Source organism: Netta rufina (assembly GCF_964035555.1).
Source record: "Netta rufina genome assembly, chromosome: 7".
Classification (NCBI taxonomy): Eukaryota; Metazoa; Chordata; class Aves; order Anseriformes; family Anatidae; genus Netta; species Netta rufina.
The window spans coordinates 12,777,876-12,800,267 of NC_140130.1; the positions used below are offsets into that span (position 1 = coordinate 12,777,876).

The window sequence follows — 22,392 nt, forward strand, 5'->3', positions numbered from 1 at the left end:
CAGACCCATTGCTGTTTCTCAGCCCCCTTTCAATGTACCACTGCTCATCAAAATGGGAGCTACTTAGCTTACAACCCTGCACTGAAGTTGCTTCTCGCTAGCAGGAAACATTTACAAGGCCATTTTATATCACAGATTGATGTTTTAGCCAGGTCCACGGACAGAAGGAACATCAATACAGTGGCTAGCCAGATACACTCTCCCCTCCCTCACTTCCCTGGTCTTTATGCTGCTCCAAACTTTCCCATCTTTGGTCGCGTTCACTTCTTTTTGACTCTATGCCTTAACAAGAGGCAGCAATGCTATTTTTCATCCTCCTAAAAGGAATCCTCCCTAACCATTTTAGCAACTTAGGTGGTAGTGGAAAGAACGTGAGGTTTTACTCAAAACTCAAAGTATTTGCTGTCGATCCAAGCAGTCAGCTGTTCCAGCCAGACCTTCCTCTGGTCAAGCACCAACTACAGCAGAACATCTCTGTTCTCAGCCATGAACAAACACTTTAATATCTGTTAATTTCATGCATCTTTCCAGAGAAAAAAATGCATGATGTTTGCTTATCAGTTGCTTTCTTTTGGGAGCTTTGCTGAAGGACAAGCAGAGATTTCATGGAAGACCTTGCACTTTGGCTTATTTTCTGCTTGAAGCTGCTAGCAGGATTCATTACAGTTAGTTAACGTTTCTGTACCTACATGTCAAGAAAATATGGTTTTCTTCACCTTCAGAAGTGGATGCAGGATAAAATATGCCTTACACAACTGACTTGAGAAGACATGGAGATGAATTATGTGGCACTATGTATCCTAAGTCCAGCATTAAAATAAAAAATAACCATTTCAGATAATCAATCCAGTTTGTTTACTAAACTACCTGGCTACCAGCCAGAAGACAGCAATATGGAGGGCTTTTATAGATTCACTGAAAAATAAAAATCCATTTTCTAGAACAGGATTCACAGTTCACCAACTCGTCCTTAGTTAAAAGAAGCGTGGAGGGATTTTGTCTTTTTCCAGCCTTGTCTTACAGAGGCTCACAGTCAAAACACGCTTCTCAGGATAAACCAACACGCCTGCTTATACTACCTTTCATGTTGCCACGTGCACAACTTGCCTACCAGTTTTTAGGGATTATGTAAATACTTATTAACATCATGTGGTTTCAACTGGGAGAAAATCCCTGATAAAATTGCTCACCAAATGGCCTTTTATAGCTTTCCTTTAGCATGCAAGATTAAGCAAGGAAGTCTTGTAATGATATTTACTTTTTAACTAGTATTACTTCAAAAGGTAGGAATGCCCCATGAAAATATTACATTTGAAGAAATGAAGTCAGTTTTGCACAAACCGCAAACAAATTCAACAGACAAACCAGACGACAACCTCTAATCACTCTAGTATCAACACACTTTAATGCCCCCAAATGCAGTGCTCCTCTGAACTGACCTCTCCGCTCCCACCACCAGGCTCGCGGTGGTGCTGAGCCACAGGACAGCAGGCATGCTCCTGGGTTATACAGCACCACTAAATGTGCTAGAGATTTTACAGGCTCGTTACAGAGATGCACACGTATGTTAGAGATAATCATAAGCCTAATAGCATGAGGTAAGAAAGATGGACAGAGAATACAGTATTATGCTCTGATGACATGAGAAGGTTTTTTTTAATGAAATAATTCTGACTTTCCATTGGAAAACTGCAGACCAAAAACTGTTAGTTGTTTCTTTTTTCAGCAAAGCAGAACTATTTGGGGTCAAAACACAGAAAAAAAAAAGGAAAGAAGAAAGAGCAAGAAGAGAAAATCAGAAGATCAGAACCCACTCAGAGTTAACTTGGGACGCCCAGTACGCAAGCCAGCAGCTCCCAGCTCGGGCTGCCATGCTGCACTGGACGCCTGGTGCCAGCAGCGCCCCAGCTCCAGCAGTGCAGCACAAAATGCCAGCCCTGTTTGGTAGCAGCAGGTAAGGTCAGCTGCCCCGGGAGCCCCAGCAGGGCAGGGGGGCAGAGCCCAGCCTGTCCACGAGCCCCTCGGGTGGGCTTAGAGCCGCAGCCATGCAGGAGGACGGGGCACACAACCCTCCTGCTGCTGCTTCCCCACCTGAAGCAACATTTACCCAGCTCACACCAGAGCGCTGAAAAGGTTAACCCGTGTGTGCAAAGCGCTTTTAAAATGAAAGTGTGCTTTATTTCTCTCCTTTCAGCCATGGCAGTCATCCTCACAGAAATGCGAGCAGCCAGGAGCTTCCTATTCAGCCAGTTACTAAAGTCAGGTTCTCCAGATAGCTCCGCCTGACCCACTTCGCCACCTCCCGCCTGCTGCAGCAGCATTTAAATGCCGAGGAGTTTATCAGCACGGAGCTGAAACGTTAAGGAGAGGGGGCCATATTATCAGACAGGAAAAGGCAAAATTTATGACACAGAAAAGGCACTGCTTATCCAGATGAAATTTATTATAGCCCATTTGAGTTAAAATATCACATATGCATGAGGCCTTAATGAAAACGTAACCCTGAAGGGAGCGAGGAGAAAACAGGGCTGGCTGAACACACGTGCGGAAAGGATCCGATCCTGAGGGCTGGCCAGCAGGGACGTAACCCGCTTTGGGTCCATGTGCCGTGCCAGCGCCAGCGGTGTGAAAGCAGAGGGCCCAGTGGCCCTGAGACCTAATGGGAGGGAGGGAGCTGTGCAAACAACCAGGCGAAGGGAGACATGTCAAGGGTTTCAGATCTGTTTGGCATCATGCACTGCAGGGTGAAGGCAGAGCGCATCGCAGCTGGTCACTGCTAGGACTGTCTCTTACTGCGTGTTTGTGCAGCAAGTAGCGAGAGAAAAACCTGAGCCCTGTGGGAAGCTTTGGGGGCTTCCCTGACAAAACCAGCAAATGACCATCTCCATTAAAAGCTACAGCAAATAGCTTAAAGCGAGTGGTTTCAGTCCATGCTGTCCTTCAGAAGCGGCAGCAGCTCTGGAGGCGGCCACGTCCCCCTCCCGTAAGCAGGGCACGGTCACCCCACTGCGTGCTGCGCAGCAGGGAGAATGAAGGCAACGGGGCTGCCCTGCCTTGGTGAAGCAGAGCACGAGCCTGGCCACGACCCCCTTCTGCTGAGGCTGCCGAGACAGGCATACAGGCACAGAGCTGCAGAACATGCTGCCCAAGCTTAGCTGACTGCCTGCTTTTCATCATCCAGCAGAGCTGTCTGTGCCCCACCTCACCTCACTGCGGCCTGGCCCAGCTGTGCGCGGGGCAGCGTGCCCTCGCAGCCCGCTGCTCAGCGCAGCACGAGGCAGCTCGGTCCTTTCACAGCCCGTAAATTCCTTCCAAGCCACCTTTCCCCTGTAGCTCACTTGGCAGATGCAACCCGTGTTGTACCCAGGCTTTGCTTAGTTCCTCAGCAGTGCTATGGCACGAACCATTTCAAACACTGGATTCAGGATTTGGATTGCAGCATTTGAAGGGTCAGAGCCCCTACCAGCACTTCCCTACGTCACCAAATGTCACTGTGAAATATTTACGTCCTAGACTGAATCACGATCAAGTGCTTCTGGAGGGCCCAACAGCCCCGTTAGCACCGATTAGCTGGGGAGCCTCGAGGCAGGGCGACAACAGATGCAGAAGCCCCACTGTGCCAGCACGTCGCACACGGGCTACGTGCAGCTGAGGCTCAGCGACCAGGAGCTGCAGCTCCCCCCGTGAGGACTACGTCAACCGCCCTCCCAGCGAGGCATCTCCCAGCCCTCACTGCTGTGCGATGCACACAGAAAAATCTGCCTTTACTTCTTCTCTTTGCTGAGGAAATAATTAACCCAGAAAAGGTTGTACCGGCAATAAAGGCTTAGACACAGATAAAGCAGCACTCGCGCTCCTGCAGAACATAAGACGGATGGTCGGGGACAGACAAACTTAATCTAATTTCCTTCATTTTGAACCAAGTGAAAGATGTTCAGAAAATCTATATGAGGAGAGATACTAAATCAATACACAGGGTAAGTTTGGCTAATGTCCTTTTATGAGCCTCATACATTGTTAAAATTATGAGCTGTTACTAACAACATTACCATTGAAATAAGTAAATACATGCATTACTCTTCAAGCAGAGCAAATTCATAAAGCAAGAAATAAATTACATTTGTAACCAACATGAAAAAAAACTTTTGGGGACATATTTCTGGGCATCTGATGTGAGCTCCCACTTCAGGAAGACTCACTTCTCCATCTGTACGCACGTACACGGGCTCACAGGTGTCGCCAGAGCTGTGTCTAACGCTCAGGACGGCGTTAGCAGCAACCAGGGGTGGAATTTAGAAAGTCTTGAAACAAATATGCCATAAAAACAAATGAGTGTTGGCAGCTGAGCAGGTAATAAGCCTTATTAAAATGCAAATTAACAGCATCGAAATTGTGTTTATGTTTTCACATGACTATTTTGCAAAACCTAGAGAAGGCCTCCTATATTGAAAAAGTTCACTTTTGGGGAAATCATGAACATTCGGGTCAGTGCCAGCTAATAAAAACAAAGTATAAGAAATGAGATAGCTTAGCATGAGCAAAAAGAAAAAAAAAAAATCACCCTGTGTTTATCCTCCTGGAAGTTCCTGAATTCAGCATGATCCTGGTTATAGCTGCTTTGAGTTATCATACCAAATGTATAATTTCACAATGAGTTTCATTGTAAGCAATGTTTACATCTCCTGGAGTCTGGTGGTTATCTGAAAGCCACTCCTTTGACTCTTTTTCAGTTTTTAGGCATATTTTTAGCTTTTCTATCTACTGGCAGTAGCTAGAATACAAAGGCTCAAGCCAGTAGACAAAACAATTTTTCCTAGGCATCTTTTCTTTAACAACTTCAATAGCTTGGCTTGCTATATACAAACATCTTACATCCGTAAGACTGTTTGGTGAGCAATGCCGCCTCTCCAGCCTGAGACCAGCACTGTCCCGAGATGTCTGCAGAGGAACACAGCACCAGGGTCCCGCTGGCTTTGCACGGGGGCACTGCCTGCAGCTCTGCAGCCAAGCAGACGGCTCGCTCCTGGGCCCTGAATATTAGCAGCCTTTCTCAAGCTCCCACTCAAATAAGGAAGCACCCCCAGATAAGAGAAGAGGCACACACGTTCGCAAAAAGTAGATGCTGCGATCTGCGCTAACAAGACAGAAATAGCAGCATGACTGAGCCCCAAGTACATGACATGACACGTGCAGCTGTCTAAATAGCTCCGCTGTCGGTGTCACTGCGCGCTAATGGCATTCCCTTCTGCTTGGCCTCATCTCTCCACTTTACACAAGAGCTTAAAAATTCAGGCACCTCCAGCTCCACCTAGACTGAGCTACTTAAATTCTAGAAAGCAGGAAAAGTAGCCATACAACTAGTTAAGATTCCACTTGTTTTGGAAAGGATTCAAGAAGGCTTGGATCATATGGCAAGAACCCAACCATCTCTTATTGCTGGAACAGTAAAAAATGGTGGCGAGTTTTCATTTTATTTCCATCCTTGTGAAGGTCTTTTTCAAAGGAAACGAAGTAGGAAAGAAAAAGCATTCAGAGCTCCTGTGCAGCAACAATTAACACTGAAAAGAACAGCAGAGAGACCTCTAGCTGTTTACCTGTCATCTCCACAAGAAGATGCTTCACTGTTGAATCTGCTTTCTGGTGATGTATCTGCACATGTTTTGTGCAGTTCTTTCATGCCTGAAATACCCAAGAACAGTTTCAAAAAAGCGAACGTGAATTACAGAAATATCCCTGGTGAATTACCAGTCCGTCACAGTTACACCATGGCGCTGTTATGCTCTGATTTTACAAACCTTCCCTAGATTTCAAGGGATGAGAAATATACTTTCTTTATTTTCATATTTATACTTGATCTCCAATAATGGCTTTGCAATCCCAGCACGCTGTGGTGGATCCAGCATTCCCATCCCTTCAGCTCTTTCTTCACAGCACCCATACAGCCAATAAGATGTTAAGAGCTAAAAATATCAGCCAAAAGACTTTTCTTCTCAAAGAGATTAGGCGTCCCTGCAACAGAATCTACTGAATGCTAGCAAAATCCAGATAAAACTATCTTAGGAGTTTGTGGGAGCATTCATATTTTGTGAATTCTGGATAGCGTCACATGAGCTTGGATTTAGATTTCAGCTTCAGATTCTGAAGTGGAACAAAATTTTGGACAGACCAAGTCAAGAAATAAAAGAAAAGCTCGTCTGTGATTTAACTGTGGTACCAGACTATTAAAAACTTACTAGCTAAACATGCACGGCACTTCTTTACTAAACAACACGAAGGGAGCTACAACAGGGAAGTATTCACCCTTCTTGTTAGCCTGAGACATTTCCAGGGAAATACAGGTCCTTCCTGGGTCACCCCTCAGGCACCAGCTCCTGGACACTCAGGGCAAGGAGACACCAAGGGGCGCACCAGGCACTGCTGTGCCTTCTGCATAGCCCCAGCTGCAGCCACCTCCTTGCAGCCAGACACATTTCGGGTGCAGTGAGGACACCCATTCTCCTGTGGGCTTTTGTAGACAGAAAAGGAAATTTAGATGGTCAGCACTAGGGCTTTTTACCAGCTTTAAATTCTCCTGAGAGAAAATCATTGCTTCAAAGGAAATTAAACCAAGACCTCAAAAGCAATGCGGGAAGATCACTGATACCGAAAGCAAGAACCTCTGTGCCAACACACTGATATAAAGCACTAAATAGGTTCAGAGCCCGCTGAAATTGAGCAGATTTATGGCTTATGGTGGCTTGATTAAAAAACAAACCACAACTACCTACCCTGCACGTGGCTTAGAAAGCCGAGTATCACCCGTCGGTATGGGAACAGCGGCAGGCCAGTGCCGTCCCTGCGAGCCTGGGCTCTCTCCCTCACCGCTGCCCGAGGAAGAGGCACACACCTGGGCAGAAGGCATGGGGCGGCTGCAGAACAGCAAGTTCGAGGGAAACGCTAAACATCTGCGCAAATTAATGAGTTCAATTTAATTACCTCCCAACAGAAAGATTAAACGGGGTGCAACTGGTGATATGAAATCGTCCTAATGGGTTCCACTGTTTGAATCTACTGCTCATCAAATTGAATTGATTTTTAAACAGTGGAAATTCAAACATCTCCCACGAGAAACTAACACAATTCCCATCTCAATCAAACGCTTTGTAATAGTTACATATAAAATGTGATTTTTGAGGAGGGCAAGTCGATTAGTTCTTCCTTTTTCATTCCTATAGCAAACCTGGCAAATTGATAGTATTATCAGAACAATGCTGGCATGCCGGCACTAACTGGGGATGAGAAGTCTGCAAGCATACTATGAATAGCATTTTGCAAGTAACTCAGAATAGCATTTTTTTTTTAAATAAAAGCAGTTCCTAGCAATGTTGAGTGCTTAAAATGGTAGGACACTTAGGCTACTGCTAAATTATAATCTCAATCCTCCAGAAATAAATGTACAAGCCTGTGAACAACCTGAAAGTAATTTAAGATGGCAATTAATTCATATTTGATAGTATTTTCCCGAAGTAAAGACGTGACAGCCTGCTGTTGATTTTGTGCATCCTGAGCTGTGTCAAACACACCTCAATTCCGAATGCACCACAAATCCTTTCAAGTGTTTCCACTTGGGCATGAACAATTTTTGAGCAAGAAATCACTACCGAATTCAAGGAAGTCCCAACTTTGTCAGAAAAACTGTGTATTTAAATAAAAGAAATCTGTTGTATACAAACAGTCCCCACCATTTCACATGAATTAAAGAAGATTTTTACATAAAACACAGAAAATGTCATACAACTCTTTGGAGAAAGCTTTTTGCCTGTCTCACCTCTGAAGACAGGCAACTCAACATCAACTATTTCCACTTCATTTCATCAGAAAAAGATTTAAAAACACGTATCTGGGGCTGAGATGCAGCCTGACTGGTCCTTTCTCGCAAGTGATTAATGGTCTGCCAAAAAAAGAGTGCCTTTATCCACTCAGTGGGCAAGCAAACATTTGCCAGGACAATTGGTATCTATGCAAGAAAGCCACGAACCGAATGGTCATCCTGTGTTAAATAGCAACTGACATTTTAAATGAAACCCAAGTGCTGTCAGTATCACAGGTTCACTGAACTGGAGCAAGCGGGAGAGGGCAGAGAGCAAACAAAATAGCTGGATGTCTTCTCGGGGGCAGCTCTGTTTAATTTTATTTTTGCTAATCGATACCGTAACAATAAGGCATTTTCAATATTGGTTTTGAGTAATTCTTCTTCATTAAATCATACTTGCATGAAAGGAAATCAAACTCGCGCAGCTTTCGAGCAAGGCTCTGTTCCACGTGACATCAAAGAGTCAAGCAGGAGGGGAGAAGAGAGAAGAAAAAACACCCTGCACAATGTTAAATACCTAACAGGAGATGACAAATCCAGTGGGAATTCCTGTGGTAAAAACATAATTAAAAACTTGATTGAAGTTAAACAGAATTTACATAACACTGCAAATTAACTTTACGCTGCAAGTATTCACTGTGAAAGCAATAAAAAGGCATTTCATTAGTAATCTATATTTAACCAATACGTACAATAGAGTTGTTCTAATGAGAAACATCGGGTTTTTAATAACAGCGGCTTCCAATGGCTGTCAAGAGACACCGCTATCACCGAGGCTCCTGCACATAAACCAACCATCTTTGGCAAAACCACGTGTGGCTTGTAGCCACGAGACCAAGCACAGGTCGCTGCTGCACAGCTTCTGGCTATAAATGAGCTGCCTTTAAACATCAGCACAAAGCCCCATGCTACATGTGGGCATTCTCACTTCTCATGAAGCAACAGCCTGGTTTCGGTGAAATCAGGATTTCCATTTTTCTTAAAGTCTTCTTTCTAAATACTCTATTATTCTTAAAGTTTTCAGGAGCACACATCTGTTGCTATGACATTTCATTCTAATCTCTTTAGGGACCCAGACTATTTGCCGTAGCGATGAAGAATCGCACTGCAATCATTAACCAAGTCACATAACACATTACTACTGGTAAAATAACAATAATGGAAATCGTAGTAACAGTACTGCATAAACCACTCAAACGCACACCATTCATCACCAAACGCAAGAGTCGAGGCACATACAAGAAATGTACAATTACAGTCCCAGGCTGGATAAATTCCCACAAAACATGATGGAGAACGCAAGTCCAGTTTATCACAGATTTCAGAGGGAATTCAGAAAGATCCCATTCCCTTGAAGATTTGTCACTGCTCCCTTGTCACAGAGAAAAAAGCTTCTGCCTTTTCAAGCCACAGATTCCTTGCAAATTCTGCTGAAAGGTTAGCAGACTTGAAGCAACAACCCTGTATGGTTGCCTTTCAGAAATAATCCCAGAGCCTCCGCAGCTCAGCTAACCGCAACCCTAAACCCCTATAATGAAACCATTAGGGTGGTTTACATCAGTAAGATTTCCGTATTTTTACTTTTCAAGCAAGCGACAAACTCCAAAATTTCAAAGAAGGCCAAAGGCACCCACAGATGCAGGCAGGCACTCCTTGAGCTCTTGGACTTGGCCTGGGTTTTCAACACCTAGGTGGCAGCTCAGTGCCAATCTCTACCTTGTCTGTACTCAAAACACTCCCGGCAACAGGGAAAGAAAAATAATCAATTAAGTGATAAAAAAAAATGATCAAAATATTTGCAACAAATGCTAAACATACTTAAAGGTTTCTTATGATGGACTTTTTGTACCTGACCCAAGTATTTTTACACCTTTCTTTTTGATGTCTGCTATGTATTTTGACTACTGTAAAGTCATGTCTAGTAAAATAAAGTAAAATCAACAAACACAAGATTTGTTCTATGTCTTGGAATAATCAACAGAGCTTCACAGGAAAGGGGGCACTAGATGCTATGAAACTACAATGTTGAAATAGATGCTACTGTAATTGACAGACTCTAGGATATTCACAGACAAAAGACATGATTTCTCTGGTTGAAACAGGCTTCCCGTTTATATAAAATGACTTGTGAGATGGCTATAAGCGAGATGATTTGTTTCCCAAGGTGCCACACACACAAACCCCAGGAGTAGGAATGGAGGGAGATGCTCTGCAGAATATCCCAGAGCTTATTGCATAAAGAGCTCCTCTGAAATGGGGGGAAATGTGGATTCCAGCCTGCTCACTTAGGGCAGGAACACGGCATTCACAAACCCCTTGCCTACATACACAGCCCCCAGTTTCATGGATCTAGATTTTACAAACCTGAATTTTTATCTTTCTAAGCCATTAAAATGAAAAAATAAATTATACAAATGACTGAAACATGTTTTCTCAAACTGAGTTTGCTGTTGTTTTTTTTTGTTTGTTTGTTTTTTAATATCAATAAGAAAAAACAAGCAAATGGCATTTCATCCTGTTTTGGCTGCTGAGGTGAATTAACAATATATACGTGTACAGATTAATTTCCTCATGTTTGTTGAAAATTTGGTAGATAACATTTGTTGAATACTTGTAAATCATACCAGTTTTGCTTTTGCTGTTAAAAAAAAAAAAAAAGGTCTATAATTCTTTTAAGAACAAAAAAAAAAACAAAATCAAACAGATTGTGCTATCTTCCCTGTGAATATGAACACCAGTGTAGTCTCCACTACTTTTATGTTTTGGAGTAGAAAGGAGACAGCTAGCTTACAAAGCTGATGACACTTGCTAGCCAGCGCTAACTATGACAATAGGCAACCTCAGATAAAATGAAAGTAACACCGTAAAGGTGACAAACTAGCTGGAAGAGCAACCCATCGCTCTGACCCAGCAGACACTGAGCAGAAGCATGCATGACATTGTTCCAGTCACCTAAAATGTCAAGTTACATGTTGTTCCTCCATTTAAGTTCATACACAAATTCCAGGTCTCAAATTTTTCATCCAAATTGTACCCCAAAATTATCTTGTGGGCATGTAAGACATGCACACTTCGCAGGCTTTTGCGTGGCACTGAAGGGAGTAAGGTCGTCTTGCTTCCCACCCCTTGGGACTCGCATCCCTTCTGCTGTTACGTGTGACTGCAGAGAGCCCATGGACGAAGCCCCTTTAGCACAGGGCAGGAGGGGGTCCCAGGGCCCCAGGCAGGTGAAAGCAGGGGCAGCAGCAGCAGGGTGCTCCCGGGGCGGCGGCGGTCAGCCCACTGCCAGGGCCGGGCTCTGTGGCTGGCAGCGGGAGCAGGAGGCAGCGCGTTGTCCGCACGCCCACCCAGGAGCCGTGACCTCAGGAGAAAGGAATTGCCCCATCAGTTCTGGGAAGCAGCAGAAAGCAAGCTGCACTCGGCGCTTTTCCTTTTTTAACAGGATGTATTTATACCCCTGAGAACACAGCTCGCATGCAGCGCCGAGCCGGGCTGGGCAGCCTGCACTCTCTCCACAGACGGCATGGAGAAGGCAGATGTTCCTAAAACCCTTTTTTCCAGGCTAGGCATATCCTCTACCTGGGGGACAATACACAGTCTAAAGGGAATGCAGGACTTCAGGGCTAAGGGACATAATTAGAGCTTGCTAGGAGAAAAAAAAAAAAAAAAAAAAAAAAAAAGAGAGAGCATTGCAGTGAGAACTATGGGCCCAGCCAAACGTGCATGTCCATTGTGCTATGCACTGTGCAAATACACCAGCATGAAACAGCCTTTATTTCTACAGGCTTGTAATTATATCAAAAAGCTTATAATTATATAACAAATAGAGAAGGACAAATGATCCATAACTTTTTTTTTTTTTAGAGCTACTTAAAAAAAATACAGACACCCAGAGTACACTAACATGGGGATTCTGGTGAAGTTGTTACAAACTTGGTCTTCGGACAGCAGCTAGCAAACACTGTCAGGCAGTTTGGAACTGGAGACAGCCACGGCCATAAGATGATTGCACATATGTTTGGAAGAAAAATGTAGAAGGAGGTGGCCTCTGTACCACCATACCTTGTAGTCCTAGAGCTGTACCAGTTCACAATGAACAGCTCAGCTGCCCCTGCAGAGATACCCTAAAACCCGAAACTGAACACTATCTTCTCACACATCAAGTGCTCAAGAGAATCCTGTTGTGAAGTGTCTGTCTCTGAAGCAGTCAGAGAACACACACACAGCACATGGCACTCGAAGTGATTCCACATGAAACTGAGTACGAAGGGAGAAGAAATATCAAATTCCTTTCTGAAGCAAATGAACAAGAGGACACGATGGGCTAGGTCGTACAACCATCACCTCATTTGAGGTGGCCTTATCCAAGGCAACCACTTCTCAAGGAGCACAATGGAAATGCAGTTCCCAGTGCCTCTGTAAATTGTTTTCCTGCTTGAGGTGGCAAGCCCCAAAGACTAACAGAACCCAGCATACACCAAGCTCAATCCTGCCACAAGCGTTGCCAAACACCCCAGCTTTCTATCCTTTCTATACTGGGAGAAAAGAAGAGGTGATCTAGGAAGTCTTCTGCCGTAGACACCTACCTGCTCCCTTGACAATCTGAAACAACTGCTACCCCTCCACACCTGAGGCAGCCACACTGCAGGAGAGCAGAGACCTGGGCACATTAGGAAATCCTGGACTTCTGAGGAGATTGTTACTTAGCTTAGACATTATTAAATGTTTTTTGATTCTCGTAAACCCATCCTGCCTGAAACGAGGACAGAAATCATTAGTCCTGTGCCCTTATTGAGCCCGAGCACCACGGCTTTCCTCTCATGTGGTTCAGCTCAAAATACGAGGCATCTCCAGCAGCGTGCCTGGTGCTCACAGCACTGACTGAATCCAGAGGACCTGAGAGGAGATGCCCGGGCCCTGCATCAGTATAAGCACACAGCCATTCCCCTTCACCTGGCCCCTGCCTTACACAACCACTGGTGTCCCTTACGGCAGCGCTGCGTGCAGTCAGAGCTCTCCGCACAGCGGCTCACAACCAGCTCCACGTGTGCACAAGCAGCAAGGTCAGGGCCAGTGCCCACATACACCCAGCTGTCTTTACTAGCATGTCGTCTGAAGGCGAAGGCAAGTTTTCCAAAAGCACAGACAGTAGCAGAAATCGAAGTTGAGCCTGGTGATGCTCTTGATGCCGGCCCTGAAAGGCAAGGGGTGCCCTGCAGCACGGCCAGGCTTGGCGCGGAGCCCGCGGGGTGCACGCTTCCCTCTGCCCCCAGGCCCAGCAGCCGCAGGCAGGTGTGAGAGCAGGGCACATGGCAAGTGCAAATCAAACACTTCTGCAATTTCCTCATGGAAAGAGGAAGGCGGCTTCACCTTTCGGCCTCACGGCACTTAGAAATACACTACCTGTTTGTTTTGAGTCACTTGATGGACGCTATTGCTAAAAGACGTAGGCTGAAAACAAATAGATCCTGCATACCAAATCGCTCACACGCCAGACAAAAATAGATTTTTATAGAAAACATAAATATGGGTTAGAAATAGTGAGAGAAAACAAAAACTGTTCCTTCAGAAGACACAGATCTATCTCCATCTTTCTCTGCAGATAATCTGTATTTCCACTTAATGATGCGTTGCACAGCTAAGATTTTTTTTCATAAACTGAGAAGTTTAAGTCACTTGCCAGCTTTTATTTAAGAAAAACAAAAAGTAATCTGTCATCTCCCAAGCTGCTAGCCACCGTAACAGGGAGAGGCCAGTATTCTTAGCTGCGCAGGCAAAGCTTCTGCTGTCTCTCCCCAGCCCAGAGTCATCTCACCCACCTGCCACCTCCGCAGCTGGACTCTGACCTGCCATTAACTTCTCCGCTCATCATGAATTGCTCCAAGACTCTTGTTTTACTGACACTGTGCGTGCTTCTACACATGCGAACAGACACAGCTACATGCACGCTGCATGGATTTTAGACAACACTCACAAATAAAAATATGCTAGTGGCGTGGCAGAAACCATTTACAAATGCCCTCCTCCCACTTTCAACAAGCTTGCTGGAAATAACATCAAATCAGCAGTCTTTGGGAAGTGAGAGTATGAGTTACTACGTGGTACCTAACCCAAAATGTCTTCTACATATCTAGTAATTGTAGTTAATTATATATACAAAGGTCACTATTAAAATCCTTACAGTTTTATATTTCAACAGATTAATAGCTCAACAGTAATTCTTGCATTTAATGTAAGGAATAATATCCCAGCATTACTTACCTGCAAACATCAACACTGCACAGATTTTAACACGGTGCACTGGCAGCCATATATACTTTGTCAATTTTTACATCATGTTATATGTATCCAGGGGAAAAAAAATAACAACAATTCCAAAACTCACAATCCCTTTTTGTACTCTACGTAAAAATAAACGAGATCTAGTTGTAAGGCTGAGTAACTTCTAGCTATATAAGAGGAAGCAGGAGCCATAGCAGAGGCTGCAAACCAGCCTTGTAGCTAGCCAGAGCAGCGACACAACAGGACAGTTCACAAAACCTAAGACTGAGCCAAAAACACTTGTTTAGGAATTACTGCACGATTATAATACCATAACAGTGCATCACCATGACCTAGTAAGAGGACCTAAAGTTTTCGTATGGCTGCAACAGAGGAAGGGGTTATTTATCCTATAAGGATCCTGGCTCCCCCAGCTCTAATCTGCAGGCCAGACTTACAAACCAGAACTGACAGAAATGCCACAAGAGATGAAGCAGATGGGGTGACTACTACGGGAGAGACCACAACAGGGTTGCTTGCTTATTAAAGGGACAAATATGTTGGCATCATTGCCTAGACTTAGAAAAGTCTGTTCTGTCAAGAGGCAAAGCTTAAAGGAACACTTGGAGAACCAAGGATGCTTTTAAAGCAAGAAATGGAAAAACCTATTGTCTCCCAACATCAAGCAGGGGCGTTTGCAGTTTTGACACACAGAGTTTACAAGGTTATATCCAGATCCATCGACTCCTGTGTTTTCACTGACATGCAGAAAAGATATGTCCCTGCCCACTCTTTGGGCCTAGCACTTAAATATTTTAAGGACCTGGAAATGCATCCCACATTCACAAAACCACGTAGCATTGACCTTCTGAAAGAGGAGGAGAAAGTCCCCTAGCTGGTACACGAGCAGCAAGCTGAAACAGCACCTTCCAGTGCGATGCTGCCATGTTAGCCTTTGTTGTTACAGGGCAGACATGGAATTAAATGTAAAAATAAAGAGGATACACCAAGCCACTCTGACTGAGTGCAGCGTGTGGAGAAGCTCTAACGCTCCTCAACAGAGATAATGAAGCTGACTCCCCGAGTTTAGAGGAGACGCGTCAAGACAGAGTGGAAACGATGGGAAGAACGTCTTCAAAATGCCAACGCTTTGAAAAAATTCAGCACTATAAAAAAGCTAAGTATAGCTATTACTTGAACTGCCAGGGCTGGTTTAGTTTTCACCTAGGACAGTAAAACCTCCTGGTTTCATTTTTTCCAGTTGCACAAGAACCACATGGGAAGAAGACACATCCTCTGACCAAGCTGCCTGGTGGGACGGAGGGCACAGAAGGCGGATGAGGGCTGGGGGCGAGGGGAAGCAGACTCGGACAAGGAGCTCGGCTGTCCTTGGACAGATGGGTTTACCACGCTGAGTTTGGGCCTGTACGGCACAGCTGCAGGTTATAAACAAGTGGCACCCCCTTGGGGCAGCCAAATTCCAGGCACTTGGAGCAGCCGGCAGCCCCAGCTCCCCGGTGGGTGCCTGGACAGGGACTCAGCAGCGGGGATGAGCGCTGCTTTATGGGAGCATGGTAAATCAATTTCGCTCTTTATTTCCACTGCTGAATATTATTACGCTCCCTCCATGGCTTTTACAAATGTTTGCCTTGTCTCATAATGTATTTGCCAGAAATCAATGGTCTCTTATCCCTGCTAACTAGTAGCCCATGTCAGCACCCCTTGCAGCTTGCAGATCAACTAGCGCTGCCCGCCACATCCAGCAGGAACTGGTTTCTTACTTGTCTCACTGCATGCAAATCCTCGGCCAGGAAAGCAGAGATAAATACACCTATTTCAAGGTAGCTGCCAACAGCCTGTAAATCAAAGACTCTGCCTTGAAATATGCTTTTCCATTGAGCAAGTGTGGAGGGACCATTACAGGCCCTCATTAAAGATACAGCTCATAGCATGAATACGAGCAGTTGGAGCTGCCTCCTCAGGATGTATGAGGGACTGTTTGCTCTTATGGGAATTGGAAGGAAGGGAAAGATGCTCTTACACAATTCAAATGGCAGCAGCAAAAATTACTACGTAAATACGAGTAATATATAGAGGGCCAGTTGTAAAAGCTGCTGCATATGACATCTATGTAGCCGCTTTAAATATGATGCATTTTTACTTTACGTGAGCAGAATGAAAGCAGAAGAGACACCATGACTGTAACGAAGACATGGAAGGAAAAAAAAAAAAAAAAAAAGACATGGCACTCTCTGTCTCATGTCTTTCTCCACAAACTCACTTTCTTCCTCTATCAGCACTTTGCTGAATCATCCAAATTCCAGCCAGCAACCTTTGCTCCAAAACTCAAGCCAAGCTCCCTAGAAATTCCTGTTATGAATTCTTAAGAAGTTTGTAATTATTTCCCTCGTGATACAGAACTTCCAGCAGCAGAACTAACCTTTTCGGAAGCATCTCTATACCCTCTTACCCTCCATGCTCTTTACAATTTCTTGTTGCTCGGATTAAAGTATTTAACAGCCATCTTTTCACCTTCTCTGGTTTCCATTTACGGTTCATCCTCCCAGGACACCACAGAAGAGCTCATCTGGATCTCCCAATGGGCAGAACCAAAACTGGTCTCCAGACCCATCCCAAACCCCATCCTGCCTTGACCACAAGCACGGGTGTCACATGGAGGAGCCCCACCAGTGCTGGCTTCCTGAGCTGCCGACTGCAGCCGCTGCCCTTACCAGATTGGTGACAGAGCGTCTGGTGGCGGGGCCTCCGGGCTGCCCAAAGAGCTTTGGCAGGAGGAACTCACTCATCAACCAGAAGAGAGAAAATCTGCTGTGGGAAATGGCAGTCCCTACTGGGAAGTAAGAGACTCCAGAGGGTCACTTACACCTCATGTGCAAGTAAAGCCCCTTTTCCTTCCCATAAATGCAGGCTGTATTTTGGCCTAAGCTCCTGAGACTACACCAAGAGGTGCTACCAAAATTGAACCAATCAAGAAGTCCACAGGAGCGGAGCTCCCTGCTCCTCAGCAGCAGCAAACACACAAGCCAAGCGTGGATTTGACACACAGCTTCACACAGAAGTGCAGCCACACGACTTTTACCAGAGACCAGCCCCAGCCCAGCCGCAGCACTGAAGGATGCCTGCCGTGAGCATGGTGTGGACATCACTGTGCCCAGCACCCACAGCTGTGCTCGCCCACAAGTCACCTCCTGTGACATCAACAGGAGACAGGCACCCCGTGCACAGGGGGTCCCCTGCAACCACTGCACTGCTCCAGGCCAGCCGTAAGGGAAAGGAAGCATCCACTTGCAGCTCCTGTGAGCAGCCTCCCTGCCGTCACCCTCTGCACTGCAGGCTCATACTCTTCTGCAGTGGAAATTCGCATTTCCCACTGGTAGGACCAATAAATGTTAGGCTTGCAATGCCTGGCTGGTGCAAGGCGAGTAACAGGCTCGCTGACAGGCAGCCCGGGCTTGCCAGCACAATCCGGCAGCCCAGGAGCTGCGCCGAGCGGTGCTGGACCCGCCAGCCTGGGCTCAGATTATAGCTCTGCAAAGCCATAAAACTGCTTCTGTGGGGGAGAGCCATCATTCAAACAGCGGCCTGAGATAAACCACAATCTGATGACTGTCACAGTCCCTTTGACACCGACACTTACCATCTCCCCGTGTTTACAGACTAATCAGTTTAGCCTTCCCAACTGGCTGCATGCGCGGCAGCTGCTCATAATGGCTCGCATTTTCTTAAAGCCTCCCAGAGCAGACACCCAGGGCTCTCTGATTTCCTCCGCTCCTCCAGCCCAGATTGCCAGAAGGAGAGAAAAGAAATTTGTTTTCACGATTCCTGAATCATGGAGAATCCCTACTCAATTCTAGCAAATGCTCCGGATTTGGTGTTTTTAAAGAACGGCCTCCCATTACTGCAGTAAAAATGCTGCTATGGAATTGTTTCTATTTCATTTTAAAGCAAGTATTTTAAAAATATTTATATTATTGAATTTTACAAAGGTTTTGTCAGGCACTAAAGTTGATATACTTGCAATATACACAGTCTTGTTTTATTTCTAACTTTGTTTTATAAATAAATTACATAAATAGGCTTCTTTGATTGCTCAGAGCATCCAGCATTAAGTACTGGGGCATAGCTTTAGGCATAATTGTACTACCGAATTCATCAGCTGCCTAATCATCATTCATTTTGCATCTATTTCTGCTAATTAAAAAGAGAAAAACTCCTAACAACTTTTACATAAATACCGCATTTGTTCTCTGCAAAGACGCAGGGCTAATTTACCAGTGATTAACCGATTACCTCGTTCCCCAGCTGTCTCTCCGCAGAGGGAAGGGGCAGACCGGCGGGCAGGGGCACCACGCAGGGCAATACCCCCCGACCAGCCCCTCTGCCATGGGCTGGCCATCGCTGCCAGCAGCATCTCTCCTCTGCCACTGCCCCACACCACCTGGGAGGTGAGGCAGTGCACCCCAGCAAGGGGAGGGAGGCTTTCCCTTCCTCCTAACTCACGCCGTGTTTATCTATCACCACCAAATTCATTGCAAAGCTGTTGGTAACCCTGTCCTTTTTCCGGAGGTACATGTGGCATGAGCAACCGTAACGCAACACTGAACACGGGTGACAGCGCTGCTGTTAGCTGTGCAGGTAAGCATTGTTTAGCTCTCCATAAATTTTTTATTAGAGCATTAAACTAGAGACATTTCCACCTCTAAGCCCTCCGCAGGGGATGGCAGGATAGGCAAATTCCTTGGTTCCACTGTCAGGGAGAGGCATTTGAGATCATTACAGCACCTTGAAATTTTGTCACCACATATTTCAGAAGCAATAAAGTAAGAAAACAGCATAGTTATATTCACTTTTGACTTAGTGTGAGGAATCACTTTTAATTGTTCCTTTCTGACCAAACGTAGTAACACCCTTCAGTGGGAGAGGGGGTAGAAGAAAGAATGTGTTTCAGCTATTCAAAGCCATGAAGTCACCTGCTTTTTTAATAAACTGGACAGAAAGAGCTAACGGGATATTTGGTGAGGTGCAAGAGACATTCGTTTCACCATCAGCCTCATTTCCAAACTGCAATCTCTACAAAGAGTTTGTCGTAGCATGTACACCAAAGCCCTGTTTGTCTGGTTTTTGAAAACCTTTTTATTTCCCCTGTTCTATTGCTCTTTCTTTTGAGAAGCTCCAGCATAAGGATCTAGACGTGACCTATCTGAAGAATCGATTGAGCTTTCAAGTCCATTCCTCGTCATCGTTCCCACAACAGTGACGCTGCCACAGGGTGGAAAATGCTCCAAAACCCTTCCCTTTGCTATTTGACTGGTAGCGGCTCCCATCCCATGAGCAGCACATGAGCTGATCCCACCACTCAACTCAGAGTACCTCCTGTGACAAACCATGCAAGTGCCATGCCCGAGGCATGGTTACATGGCTGTCACTCCAGACATTTGTTGCACGGCAGGGGACCGAACTGGTTTATGCTCATACGATACTCACAGCGTGCTTCACGAACACAAGTAATCCTCTCTGCTACTTTTGAAGAGGTCCCAGGACCTGCCCTGGTTGAAATTTTCATTACAACGGGCAAAAATTACTGCTTTAGAAATACAACACAGACAAAGCACATTATTTACCTTAGCAGACTACTTCATAAAGTGATAACAGGGCTGAGAGGATGACATTATTTGAAGAGTGAGTAAAAAAGAGCTATTTAAAATAAGAAGACAACTCTACAAAGACAGTATGTATAGACAATACTAACTTCATGCACAAGAAAAGGTGCAGCTCAGCACAACTCTCTTAGTTGGACGTGCGCAATGGTGCACAGAAGTTCAGCATAAGCAGGAATGCTTCCTTAGTGGACTAAGGAGAAAACGCCATCCACAACAGCAGTTCATCATTCCACACTTAATGCAGTTGCCGAAAGCAGTCCCACCCCGATAGGGAATAAAATCCACTGATGCTCTCCTGTACATCACTACTGAGAATACTGAGGAGCACAACACTAATTCTTAATTTGACTGAAATGTGGAGTAGAGCAGCATGTTATTTATAGAAGCTTAGTCCTTGCCTCCACAACATACAGAAAGCGTTTCAATGAATCTTTAAATATGCAAAATTAACTGCAAAACTAAGATTTTGGCAGCTACCATTTAAAACGGCACCCGAATGTGTTCAAAAGACAAGATGCAGAAGAATTAAATACAGATTTTCATTATTACTTGCAAAAAGACAAGCCACAAACATTTCAGACAAGATTAATTTACAAAACACAGTATGCTTAGCTGGCTGCATATCCCAACTACTAAGGAAAGAGGATAATCTCGCCTTAAAGCTTGAATTATATATAAAATGTTGGATATCAACTTTTTTTTTCCTCCAAAAAACAACACCCCCCCACTCCCAGAGTATATAGAAAACAGGCAGTCTCACTAAGTTTATGAGTGAAGGAATAATGACTAAATTCTCATCAAGTGAGAACAAATTGCTTATAGATTTCAGATCAGTTTTTTCTCCACACAATTTATTCCACAAAAATTCAGTGCATTTTTCAAACTTTAATCTAGAGACATAAACCAACAACAGGCACTCTACTTTATAAGCCACAGCCATGTGCTGCATCTAAAAGATGATGCCTTATCCGATGAGCAGGATATATACATTTGCTGAAGTGGTTATAACACCTCATGCTCATTTGTGGGTTGCACAGCCACGAACGAATGCTGGGCTGAAGCAGAGGAAGAAAGTTTTGATAAATGATCAATGGAGCTGCAATACTCATGAGTTCAATGACTTCCTTCTGAATTTTGAAGCTAAGCCAATGAATGGTCTGGATGCAGGAAGCAGGAATGTCAGACTCTAGCTCTGCCATATATCTACATGTATTATATAAATTACAGGGTGATTTTGCACCTGTCATATATAAAAAAAAAAAAAAAAAAAAAAAAAAAAAAGACCAATGCAACCACTGAATATTCTTCCTAACTTTTTGATAGCAAGTACTCCAGGCAAAGACAGCCTGCTCCTGGGTACTAAAACAGCTCCTCGAAAGGCACAGACTTCATTGTGAAACTTCTGGAATACACATCACAGCAGTAAACCTCAGACTGTTTACATCAAAAAAAAAAAAGCATGGAAGATTGTTTTATTGCCTTCTGAATCAGCTAAAATTGGTATTCCTAACTGGGGGCGATTTGAAGAGGTATGAAGTTATATATATATATATATATGTGTGTATATATATATATATATATGTATATATATATATGTATATATATATATAATTTTATCATGAAGCATCACTTCAGACCCTAATTTCAAATCATGGTATTAAATATAGTGTCAATGACGTGATCCAGGAAACAGAAATTTGTGATAACAGAATACAAATTTTGAGTTTTTGCTGTTCCCCTTATCAGTAATGCTGTAATAATGGCTACTTTAAAGTATGTCAGTAAATGGAAGCATACTTACTGGCTTTAAAATTATATTTTAGAATTATAAAGTAAGATATCTGAATATACAGGTGGTTGATCAGAAGTAATAATATTCATGAACATTTTATTATGATATTCCTTAATGGAAATAATTTATATTTAATACCATTGCATAATTACAAATTGTATAACAGTATTGTTCAAAATCATAATACAGTGAAAAGACCAATTTAAACTTCAAGAGTTTTTGCAGTAACATTTCATGTCACAGCATATTTCTTAACATCCTCATTTTATTACAATGGCCACGTTAAAACTATTTATAGAGTTCCCCCCAACGATCAGGTGAAATTGGAAAACTGTGAAAGGAGTAAAACACACCTTGCATATTGAGGAAGTTTTCCTCTCCTTGCTACAGGAAAGTGAGGCGCACACAGCCAGTGTATCTCCCCCGTCTCTGTTCCTAAGCCATCTTTTACACCTCTCCTGTCAATTCCCCAGAGGGGAATCTGGATCTTCTTTTGGATTCATTGCATTTATTAGTAAAATCACTGCCTGACTGAAGTCAGTGGCAAAATTCCTACAGCACTTTAATGGGGCCAGAAATTCGAATCTTAATATGCATAATCTCCTAATAAACTAATTTGTTAAGCGGGGAAGTCATTCCTGAGTACGAACCTCTTCTGAAGAGCAGCTGACATCCATCCTCCTGTCCCAGCTGCCACCGAGCTCTCCACATGCAGCCGTACACGGTGCTCAAAGCACATCGCCCAGCCTGCCTGAAACCAACAATTAGGAGTTTCCGTGGAACTTGCAGAGGTTTTGACACAGCAA

At 44.3% G+C, this 22,392-nt stretch overlaps 1 protein-coding gene across 8 annotated transcripts in view; it reads right to left on the reverse strand.

The window, feature by feature from the left end:
- ZMIZ1 (zinc finger MIZ-type containing 1) overlaps window positions 1–22,392 on the reverse strand; it is a 345,320-nt gene that overhangs the window by 249,243 nt on the left and 73,685 nt on the right. For 2 of the 8 annotated variants that reach the window (XM_084290255.1, XM_084290256.1), the window contains exon 1: window positions 22,237–22,339. The exons of the other annotated variants lie outside the window; for them this stretch is intronic. The gene's annotated coding sequence lies outside the window, so the exon portion shown is untranslated. Of the gene's footprint in view, window positions 1–22,236; window positions 22,340–22,392 lie in introns of those variants that run through there. 8 annotated transcript variants of the gene reach the window in all.